The sequence below is a fragment of the Amborella trichopoda genome, chromosome 2, assembly GCF_054954075.1.
Source record: "Amborella trichopoda isolate Santa Cruz 75 chromosome 2, AtrichopodaSantaCruz75HAP2 v2.0, whole genome shotgun sequence".
In the NCBI taxonomy this organism is placed as follows: domain Eukaryota; kingdom Viridiplantae; phylum Streptophyta; class Magnoliopsida; order Amborellales; family Amborellaceae; genus Amborella; species Amborella trichopoda.
The window spans coordinates 1713024-1724984 of record NC_142337.1 but is presented as its reverse complement, the minus strand read 5'-3'; the positions used below and the strand labels follow the sequence as shown (position 1 = coordinate 1724984).

At 32.9% G+C, this 11961-nt stretch overlaps 1 protein-coding gene across 2 annotated transcripts in view; it reads right to left on the bottom strand.

The window, feature by feature from the left end:
• Positions 1-2587: 2587 nt before the first annotated feature.
• LOC18427234 (Tetratricopeptide repeat (TPR)-like superfamily protein) overlaps positions 2588-11961 on the bottom strand; it is a 29194-nt gene continuing 19820 nt past the window's right edge. For both annotated transcript variants that reach the window (XM_088857295.1, XM_088857297.1), the window contains exon 4: positions 2588-2886. The gene's annotated coding sequence lies outside the window, so the exon portion shown is untranslated. The remainder of the gene's footprint in view (positions 2887-11961) is intronic.

The window sequence follows — 11961 nt, the reverse complement described above, 5'->3', positions numbered from 1 at the left end:
AGTGTCAAATATATATCATCCAACTAAAATGAACATAGTAACTACTTCCCACAACAGTCATGCCCATTCTCCACATTAACATCTGAGCAAAAATACATAGCATACCATAAGAAGAGCAAGAACATAATTTACAACAAGCACAAGGGAAATCAACATATAAATCCCTTCTTTTTTCATAATTAAAAAGTAACACGCATTTTTCACACCATAAGAAGAGCAAGAACTTAATTTACAATAAGCACAAGGGAAATCAACATATAAATCCCTTCTTTTTTCATAATTAAAAAGTAACACGCATTTTTCACGGTTTATGCCGGTTCCTTTTTTGTCAATTTTTTATTTTTTTCAAAATAACCCAGTCTGGTACTTGGATTACCATATTACATATAAAACCTTTTCTTCCAAAATTTGGAGAGGAACTTGAAGTACCAGACCGCCTCTTTATTACTATCGGTCCAACCGAACCTTGCCAACCTTTTTGCCCTACGCCAATCCGATACTTTAAGTATCGGACTATGTTTTTTCATCATTTGAGCGTACTCAAAATACATAAATTGATTCCGGCATAGAAATAGCAAATAAGTGAGCTAGTTCTTATAGTACCAAACCAGATATTTTCCATCATTTAAGTCGGCTTAGTATGTCAAGTATCACATCAGCTTTCGAGGGGGAAATAGTTGGGAACAATAGTAAATACACTAGATTTTGTCTAGTACTTCAAATGTCAGACCGAGTTTTGAAAGAAAAATGTCTTACAAGAAGTCCAATACTTGAAGTACAAGAATGAGGTTATTTTGAGCTGAAAAAAAACAAAGACGAAAAAGGGATATCTAACTTAAAATATGAAAATATGGGGAATACTTTATAATTTATGACAAAGGGATTCATATGTTAATTCTCCTTTAAAAAAAAAAAGAATAAACTTCGTATTATTTTTATTTTTCTGGATCTACATTGTCATTTATCAAACCCAAAATTAAGAATTTCATAAAATGCATAATGAAAACCATATGAAACTTATATATATATATATATATATATATATATATATATATATATATATATATATATATATATATATATATATATATATATATATATATGTGTGTGTGTATGTGTGGGGGAAAAGTTTATATAAGGTTGCAACTTTAAAATGTAAAATCACATATGCACCTCAAAAATCTATCGAAAATATTGTTTTAATGTTGAAAAATCCCTCTAATCAATCATCTAGACATCGAGATCTATAAATATGAAAAAAAAAAAAAAAATTTTAAATCTCGAAAATAGTACATCTTGCAACACATTATCTACACCGTCCATTTTCAAGATTTTCATATATTATAGATCTATTTGATTTTAACCATTTTTGGAATTTAAATTTTCTAATTAGGTATGAAAAGAGATTTTAAGATAATAATAAGAATTTTTTACAACAAAATTACATGTTAGGATAAAATTTTAAGGTGCGCCTTAAATGGATTGTTTAAGGTTGCAACCATATAGAAACCACACCATATATATATATATATATATATAATTGGGATTAACCCACTAGTTCATATGAACAAACGAGCCTAACGGCCCAGGTTGAATCTGGGCCAATCTGACGATCACGAATGTTCTGCAGTACTTAAATTTTATTTATTTTTATACAAATCCAAATTACTTGAAATTTTAGGCGTATGATCTTCTCATCAAGGCGCACCTAACAAAAATATATAAAAAGTATTCATGAAAAAAGACCAAAATACCCCCAAACAATTTTCGAGGGTATTTTGATAACTTTATTTCATACAAAATATTTTTTTGATATTTTTCGAAGATTCACCTATTTTTTATAAACACACACCTAAAATTTCAAGTGATTTGAATTTATAATAAATAAATAAACTTCAAACACTACCGAACATCCTTAATCGTCAAATCGGCCAAGGCTCATATGAGCTAAGTGGGCTAATCCCAACTTTTTCCTATATATACATATATATATATATATATATATATATATATATATATATATATATATATATATATATATATATATATACCCACACACGAAAACTCTTAAAAACACCTATAGGCGAAATTAAAAAGTGTTTTCCCCCGCCACAGACATGCTATGTCCGTTGCAGTTTTGCCTTAAAAACCACCACGAATCTACAGGAGTCGTGGCAGTTTCCAGTATTTTTTGCGTGAAAAAATACCACCATGGACATGCTATGTCCATTGCGATCTTTTAATCCACGCTGTCCAAAAAAATCGGACGGTGCCGAGCCTATGGGCGAAAAAACTGTTCATTTTCGCCCACTTCATACTGTCCTCAGCACTGGAAACTGTTTTCCAGTTACTGTATTTGTACATTGTAAGTGTTTGAAGCTTCTCTTTGTAAGTGTTTGAAGTTTCTCTTTTGGTCTGTACCATACAATATTATGCTTTGTATGATGGTTTGCTAATGTAGAATATAGTTTGATGGTTTGTTACTATGCAATTCAAATTGGTATTTAGTATCAAAATTGGCAATCACACCGACACACAGTGGTTTGTTATAGATATATATGTCTTTCCTTTTATCTGCATACTCCTATTTTGTCTCAATTACTATCGTATTTTATAAGTAATAGTAAAATATAATAGTTTACTGTTCACCTACCTACTCTAAGACATTCACTGTAGATCCCAGTCCGTTTTGGTATCAGAGCCAAGACAGTAAAACGTTAACCGTATTACTGTAGAAACCTAACTAAATTTAAATCTAAGAAAGTTGGTCCGAGAGTTAAGGCAAGAGACAAAAGAAGTCTAGGCAAAGTACCCGCCAAGGCCAGGAAGAGCCGCTTAGGGGAACACGCTGGACCCTTGATAATCCAGATTGTCATTATCCACAACCTACAGATAGCAAATTTAATTAGGAATCTTAAAGGTAATACAGTAACTCAAACTCAAACCTTAAGAATCAAAAATAAGGAAGAAATAGTGATAAATGATGTTGAAAGTCATACAAAATTGGAATATTCCCAAAGTACCGATTAAATATATTTATCACAAAGGAACATTTAAATTTAAAATTGGATATGCTATTAAAACAGTGGAAGAAAGTCTATCAGTAACACAGAACCGAGAAGACTTCCAACTGTTATCCAGAAAGATAATAGAAAAACATAAAGAGAATAAGTATAAGTATTTACATATTGGATTAATACAAATAGCCATAAAACCTTTAACCCGTTTAGGATTAAACAACTCAGTGCTTGTATGCCTAAGAGATACGCGGCACAATAAGTTTTCGGACTCACTCCTAGGCATGGTTGAATCCAGCTTTCGTAGTGGACCCATTTATTTTAACTGTTTTCCAAATTTCTCTGTTTCATTAACCGACCCTAATATATTAGACATATTAACCATAAATCTTAAGACTCATGGATTCAATATGACTCATGGTTCTCAAAATTTAGCTATCGTATATCGTATCTATTACAAAGTTATGAATACCTATTACAAAGTTATGAATACCCTTTGTCCTAATATTATGCAAACAGATAAGATGGATCAAACCATATTATTTCAAACTGATATAGAAAAATCAAACATTATTATACCCAAAACTATTACTTGGTCAGATATTATTCTACCTCAATCATGGGCAATCCAAAATGCAAACCAACCAAAAGAAGTACCATTGAATAATATTCCCAACCAAATAATAGAACATTAAGATGGAAATATTGAAATCAAATTTCAACAACCCATAATACAGGATGATATAGAAATCAATAGAAAAAAGATTAAAAAGCCATTAGTACCAGCAAGAAAATATTGTCATACAACCCTAGAAGTTATAATCCTTCATTCTCCATCAATACCTACAACATCTTCAGACTTACAACTACAAGGAGGAAAACGAACAGTTGATCACGTAGTCATACCTACCTATACATCTGAACTTGACATAGCAGATTTTCAAATACTCACGTTACAAGTTGAAGAAGATATAAACATAGAAGAATACTTAGAATATAAGTTAACAAAAAAGAAGAAAAAAATAGATCTTGAAGATATAAAAGCTAATTATTTATCCCAAGAAAACCAAAGAATTCGAGAATGGTATCTGAAATCATTTCAACCTAGATTAGTAGAATTATTCCATAAAAAATACAATAAATTTTTACAAGAGGAAAGAGAAACAAAATGATTCTTTATCTGGTAACAAGAAATTTGTGCTCAATATAACATTCAAATTCCTCAATTTAATATTCAAACAATAGAGGAAAAGACCTATATAAGTCCAGATGGAACTACTACTTCTAGTACACATCCTCCTGAGAAAAGTATTATACTAAAATGTGCAAAAACTCCACCAGTTAAAGGTGAACCACCACAATCTCTATATAAAATTATTGCAACACTTTATAAGGTTATATATAAGGATATAGGAAAAAAGCATGAATTACTACCACATATTGTCTAACAAAACAATTATACCAACCTATATATGCAATCTTTAGGACAACAAGCCGAACGAATAAAAAGATTGGTCACTCCTCAACCTAAGGGAGTAACCCCTCCTATTCTTAAAACTGTTTTATTTAAACCACCTCCAGAACTTAATAAAACCAAATTCCATATAGGCGAAGATAATAAAACACTAATCGATCAATTAATCTCCAAACTAGCCCAATTAGATATCAAAAGAATCCCTTCTCCAAAATTAAGTATTCCTATACCCATACTGAGTATTACTGTACCTCTACCCAATATTCGAGAATCATCCGATAAAGGAAAATTGAAGATTCCTGAGCATGAAACTTTAATGCTTCAAGAAGAGGAACCAATTATAGATGATACTCTAGACAATACAGAAACTGCGTTTATGGATACCTCAACCAATGATCTAAATAGGATAGCGTATGGTAAAACATGGAAACCCATCACAGCTTTACTATATTATAAAAGACCTACACCTGTTGATGTACAATTAGAAGAAGAAGCTATACAACAGGCTGTTTCCTATTCAGGAAGATCAATTGTCAATTGGACAATAGATGGTCTATCCGATCTAAAAATATTAGATGTAATGAGACACATGACTATGTTTGCCTCAGCCAATAAAATGGCTGACAATCCTGATCAAGAGGTTGCCAAAGCAATAGTAAATAGACTTACTGGCTGGTTAAGAGGCTAGTGGGATTTCTATGTTGATGATGAAACAAAAAATAGAATCCTTACCAATACTAGAGAATGGACAGCCAGAAATGAACAAAATCAAGAAATAATATATACAGAAAGTGATGCAGTAAACACTTTAATATATATTATTACTCTCCACTTTGTAGGAAGTACAACTCTATTAGCAGCAAGATCGGAATATTTGCTGTCAAACCTACGATGTCCTACCTTATCTCATTATAAATGGTATAAAGATGTATTCTTTTCAAGATTATTGATAAGAGAAGATTGTCAACTAGACCATTAGAAGGAAAAATTTATAGCTGGCATTCCTTACTTATTTGCAGAAAAGGTCAAAAAAAGACTTAGAAAGAAACATAATGGAGTTATCATATATTCTGCATACACATTAGGAGAATTATCAACAGAAATATGTGCTGAAAGACTAGCATTATGTACTGACCTAAAACTTAAACGCCAACTTGATAAACAACAAATTACTAAGCGCAAAGAGCTTGGTGATTTTTGTGAACAGTTTGGTTACCATATAGACAGAAAAAATAAACCTGAACTACTATATAAGAAAAAGAAAAAATATAAGGAAAAATATAAAACGGATAAAGTACATAAAAAATATAAGAAATCTACACAACAGAAATTTATAAAAAAGTTTTCTCCCCACTCTAAAAATAAAAAGAAAATACCAGTATGTTATAAATGTGAAAAACTTGGCCACTATAAGCACCAATGTAAATTAAAAAAGAAAATAGATGCACTACAACTAGATGAGTCAGGCAAATCAAAATTATATCATATTATCAATTATGATACATCCTCTTCAAATACAGATTCCAATGAATCTTTAATAGGAAATATCCAAGAAGATAATTTTATATGGACATAGTCATCTGATTCTTCAGAATCTTCTACTAATACAGAATCATCTCATCCAATGCAAGAATCTACCTGTGCTTGTCCTATCCCCTCACATAATCTTCATACTTTATCACAAGAAGATAATCTAATTTTAGATCTCATAGAAAAAATTATAGATCCAGAGGAAAAAAGATCTGTTATTATCAAATTTATAAATTTAGCTAAAACAAAAGCAAAAACACCTCCTTTCAGTAAAACACCAGTTGAAAAATAGAATTAAAATCTTAGAATTACAGAATCTATCCAATCAAAATTCAGATACAGATGAAGTAGAATTCAATCATCTAGTCACAACATACAGTCCTGATCCTCCAGAAGATACTCCAAAAACTTCAGGAACTAAACCACTTCTAATAACAGAACAGCCTACTTCTGTTAACCTTTTGGACAAAATTATAATCCAAAAATGGCTTATTGAAGTAACTATCATAGTAGCAGAAGATTATAGATTTCAAACATCAACTTTAATAGATTCAGGAGCTGATTTAAACTGTATCAATGAAGGACTTGTACCAACAAAATATTTTGATAAAACAACTCAAATCTTAAATACTGCAGATGGTAGTAGACTCTTTATAAATTATAATTTATCAAAGGCTTCTGTATGTAATAATCACCAGTGTATCCAAACACCATTTATCATGGTAAAAGGTCTTAGTCAGGCAGTCATCCTTGGAGTCCCATTCCTTACATTATTATATCCATTATCCATAGATCATACAAGACTAACATATATTTACCAGAATGTCCCTATACACTTTGAATTCATTCATAAACCAAAACTCAAAGAAATAAATAGTGTAAAAAGCCAATTACAAAACAAAGAAAAATTTCTCTGTACTTTGAAACAAGAAATTAAATATAAACATATAGAAGAACAATTACAAAATCCGTTGATACTACAAAGAATTCAACAACTTCAACAACAAATAGAAACTTCTATCTGTAGTGAACATCCCAATGCCTTTTGGAAAAGGAAAAAACACAGTATCAATCTTCCATATAAACCTGGATTTGATGAAAGACAAATATCTATTAAAGCAAGGCCAATTCAAACGAATACTATACTACTTGAAATGTGCAGAAAAAAAATTACTGAACTCCAAGCTAAAAAACTCATTAGACCGTGCTTATCACCATGGAGTTGTGCAGCTTTCTATGTCAATAAAAATGCTGAAAAGGAACGAGGAGTTCCTAGACTTGTTATCAATTACAACCCATTAAATAAAGTTCTACAATGGATCAGATATCCAATTCCTAATAAAAAAGATTTACTAGACCGAGTAGCCAATGCTTGCATATTTTCCAAATTTGATATGAAGTCAAGATACTGGTCAATTCAAAATAAATAAGAAGATAAATATAAAACAGCATTCAATGTGCCATTTGGACAATATGAATGGAATGTTATGCCTTTTGAATTAAAAAATGCTTCATCTAAATTCCAGAAAATAATGATTGAAGTTTTCAATGTCAACTATCAATTTATGATTGTCTACATTGATGATGTTCTTATTTTTTCAGAATCTGTAGACGAACATATTAAACATATAAATACCTTTATTCATGCAGTCCAGCATGCTGGATTAGTTGTATCTGCTAAAAAGATCACTTTATTCAAAACTACTATCAGATTTCTAAGACAATATCCATCAAGGAACAATCACCCCTATAGACAGATCAATACAATTTGCTGATAAATTTTCAGATCAAATTCTAGACAAAAAAGAACTCCAACGGTTATTAGGATGTCTTAATTATGTTATTGATTTTTATAAAGATCTTGTTATTGATGTTAAACGACTCCATGATAGATTAAAAAAGAATCCTTCACCGTGGACAAAGATTCATACCAATGCCGTCCAATTAATTAAACAGAAAGTTAAAACTCTCCCTTGTCTTTCTCTTCCTAATCCTACTGCTTTTAAAATCATTGAATGTGATGCTTCAAAATTGGGTTTAGGAGGAATCCAAAAAAAAAAAATGGATGGTCATGAACAACTACTCAGGTATACTTCTAAGGCCTGGAATCCAACCCAACAAAATTACTCTACGATAAAAAAAGGAATTACTTGCTATTGTCCACTGTGTCACTAAATTTCAAAGTGATATTCTCAATCAACATTTTCTTATTCGTACTGATTGTAAAGCTGCTAAAGTTATTTACAAAAAGATATTCAAAATCTTGTTTTCAAACAAATATTTGCCCGTTGGCAGGCAATTCTTTCTGCCTTTGATTTTACGATTAAACACCTTCACGGTTCTACCAATTCCCTTCTTGATTTTTTGACCCGTGAATTTTTGCAAGAGGGCCACATTGAGGCTAACGACGAAGACACACCACTTTCACTACAGCTCTTTGCAGTTAATACTCATAATACTTTGTCCGATTTACCTACTATGGGCACTCAGAGCAACTCCTCCCACAATGAGAAACGCCCACGGGAAATAATACCTGTTTTAGGTGAAAATCCGCCTTTGGCCACCCTTTCACCTTCAATTTCACCCATTCACCAAATTACCTACCCAAAGACTAATACATCCACTCCAGCTTTCACTCCCGCTCAATTAAGGCCGACCCAAAGGCCTAATATTCCTTGCTCTGCATTTATTGAAAGAGCATTTCTCATGGACATTACCATAGAAGATCACCATACCAATATGGATCCAGCTAAACTTGCTCCCTTATATCTCATTAACCATCTGAACCCTACCAATGGAGTCAAAACTCGTGAATATTATGAGACTATCTTAATGGAAACATGGTCTATCTCTGTCGTCCATTATTACCAACAGAATACAAGAGTGATTGCATACTCAAAAATGCAAATTAAAAAACTGCTATCTTATGAAGAGTGGGGTTGCAATCCCACTTAAGGCAAAAAGTTAAACAATACTGATTTTTCTTATAAATATTATAAATATACCGAATATATAGAAGCATGGCACAAGGTATTTTCTTACCAAAACCCAAATCATTCTCATAGTTGGTATATCTAATTTAGGTTACCAATTTTTGAACGATTCCCAAGTTGGTTTAAAAACTGGTTTTTAATATGGGGATCAACCACTGACATTTTGCCTCCTGCTTTCAAAAAGCCCAGGAGCAGTTTGCTATTTTCAATAATATTGATATCAATACAAATCATCACCTTTACTTTGTTTCATTATACCAACTCCCATGGATCATGAAATAGGAATATTCTATCTCTGAAAATAATACAGCCGACCATACTTATATTCCCGGACTTGGCAAAACCATTTCCATTAAATGGTGGGACATTTTTAATATGAACCCCACAACAATAGTCCCAAAAAGAATTCCGCCACAAAAACCTATATACAATCCCAATCCAACCGGATATAATACTGCCAATACTTCATTTGATTTTCCCACATATTTGCGAAACATGCTTCAAGCCAATCCCAATGCTACTAAAGAAACCCTTGAACAACAAATGAAAGAAATCTTTGCAGAAGCTGGACGCAAACCAGTTTCATCCGAAGAAACCGTACAATCATCACCAATCCGTGCAAATAAATACTTTCCACTCAAAGAAACCAATCCAGAAGAAGAAGATGAGGATGATCCAGACAAATGCAGCCAAAGGCCCTGATCCTTTGCTCACCGACATATGCGACAAAGAAGACTGTAGCTACCCACAGAAAATGACAAAAAGACTGTAGCCACTCACGGAAGAAGACAAAACCTACCGACACATGACGACAAAAAAGACACTGTTCCAGGATGCTGTTTTGTCTTATTTCCGACCAAGAGAATATTTGCTTTTCTTTTTTGTTTTTGTCTTTTCCCTTTACGTCTTTTCCCTTTGCTTTATGTCCACTCAAGTCATCTCCGTCCTTGGCCTTCGGTGCGAAGGCTCCTCCCTTTCTTGGCTATATAAGGCATGCTCTTGCCTCTTCCAAAACAGGTCGACTCGGAGCTTCTTCTCTGCTCTCTCTCTCCGCTCTCCTGCATACAGCTTTGCTCTCTCACTCTTCCATTGTTATCTCTCTTCTGCTTCTCAGCTTTTATGCTTCACTGCTCCATAGCTCTCCAGCCGCTGTCTTGACCTCATAGCCTGAAACAATTCCATGCTCTCCAGGTCTTGTTCTAGTTTTTCACTTCACTCAAATCAGGTTCTATCTTCTCTTTTCTTTATAATTCCCTTATAGCATGTGCGATTGCAATTTTCATTCACTCCCTTCATACTGTCCTCAGCACTGGAAACTGTTTTCCAGTTACTGTATTTGTACATTGTAAGTGTTTGAAGCTCCTCTTTGTAAGTGTTTGAAGTTTCTCTTTTTGTCTGTACCATACAATATTATGCTTTGTATGATGGTTTGCTAATGTAGAATATAGTTTGATGGTTTGTTACTATGCAATTCAAATTGGTATTTAGTATCAAAATTGGCAATCACACCCACGCACAGTGGTTTGTTATAGATATATATGTCTTTCTTTTTATCTGCATACTCCTCTTTTGTATTCTGGTGGTAATAATGGACAACAGAGATAGACCATGTTTCCATTAAAATTGTCTCATAATATTCACGAGTTTTGACTCCATTGGTAGAGTTCAGATGGTTAATGAGATATAAGGGAGCAAGTTTAGCTGGATCCATATTGGTATGGTGATCCTCTATGGTAATGTCCATGAAAAATGCTCTTTGAATAAATGCAAAGTGAGGAATATTCGCCCTTTGGGTCGGCCTGGATTGAGCGGGAGTGAAAGTTGGAGTGGATGTAGTAGTCTCTGGGTAGCTAATTTGGTGAATGGGTGAAATTGAAGGTGAAAGGGTAGCCAAAGGCGGATTTTCATTAAAACAAGTATTATTTCCAGTGGGCGTTTCTCATTGCGGGAGGAGTTGCTCCGAGTGCCCATAGTAGGTAAATCGGACAAAGTATTATAGTATTAACTGCGAACCGCTGTAGTGCAAGTGAAAGTGGTGTGTCTTCGTCGTTAGCCTCAGTGTGGCCCCCCTGCAAAAATTCACGGGTCAAAAAATCAGGAAGGGAATTGGTAGAACCGTGAAGGTGTTCAATCGTAAAATCAAAAGCAGAAAGAATTGCCTGCCAACAGGCAAATATTTGTTTGGAAACAAGATTTTGAACATCTTTTTGCAGAATATCTTTAACAGCTATACAATCAGTACGAATAAGAAAATGTTGATTGAGAATATCACTTTGAAATTTAGTGACAGAGTGGACAATAGCAAGTAATTCCTTTTTTACCGTAGAGTAATTTTGTTGGGTTGGATTCCAGGCCTTAGAAGTATACCTGAGTAGTTGCTCATGACCATCGACTTGTTGTTTTAGGATTTTTCCTAAACCCAACTCTGAAGCATCACATTCAATGATTTTAAAAGCAGTAGGATTAAGAAGAGAGACAAAGGAGAGTTTTAACTTTCTGTTTAATTAATTGGACGGCATTGGTATGAATCTTTGTCCACGGGGGAGGATTCTTTTTTAATACATCATGGAGTGATTTAACATCAATAGCAAGATCTTTATAAAAATCCATAACATAATTAAGACATCCTAAGAACCGTTGGAGTTCTTTTTTGTCTAGAATTTGATCTGAAAATTTATCAGCAAATTGTATTGATCTGTCTATAGGGATGATTGTTCCTTGATGGATATTGTGTCTTAGAAATCTGATAGTAGTTTTGAATAAAGTGATCTTTGTAAGTTTGTTTTCAAAGGGTAACAAACTGTAAATGAAAACAAACTTACAAAGGGTAACAAATTGTAAATGAAAACAAACTTACAAAGGGTAACAAACTGTAAATGAAAACAAACTTACTGTGTAGATATGCAATAACTAGAAAAGAGTTTTCAGTGGTGAGGGCAATATGAAG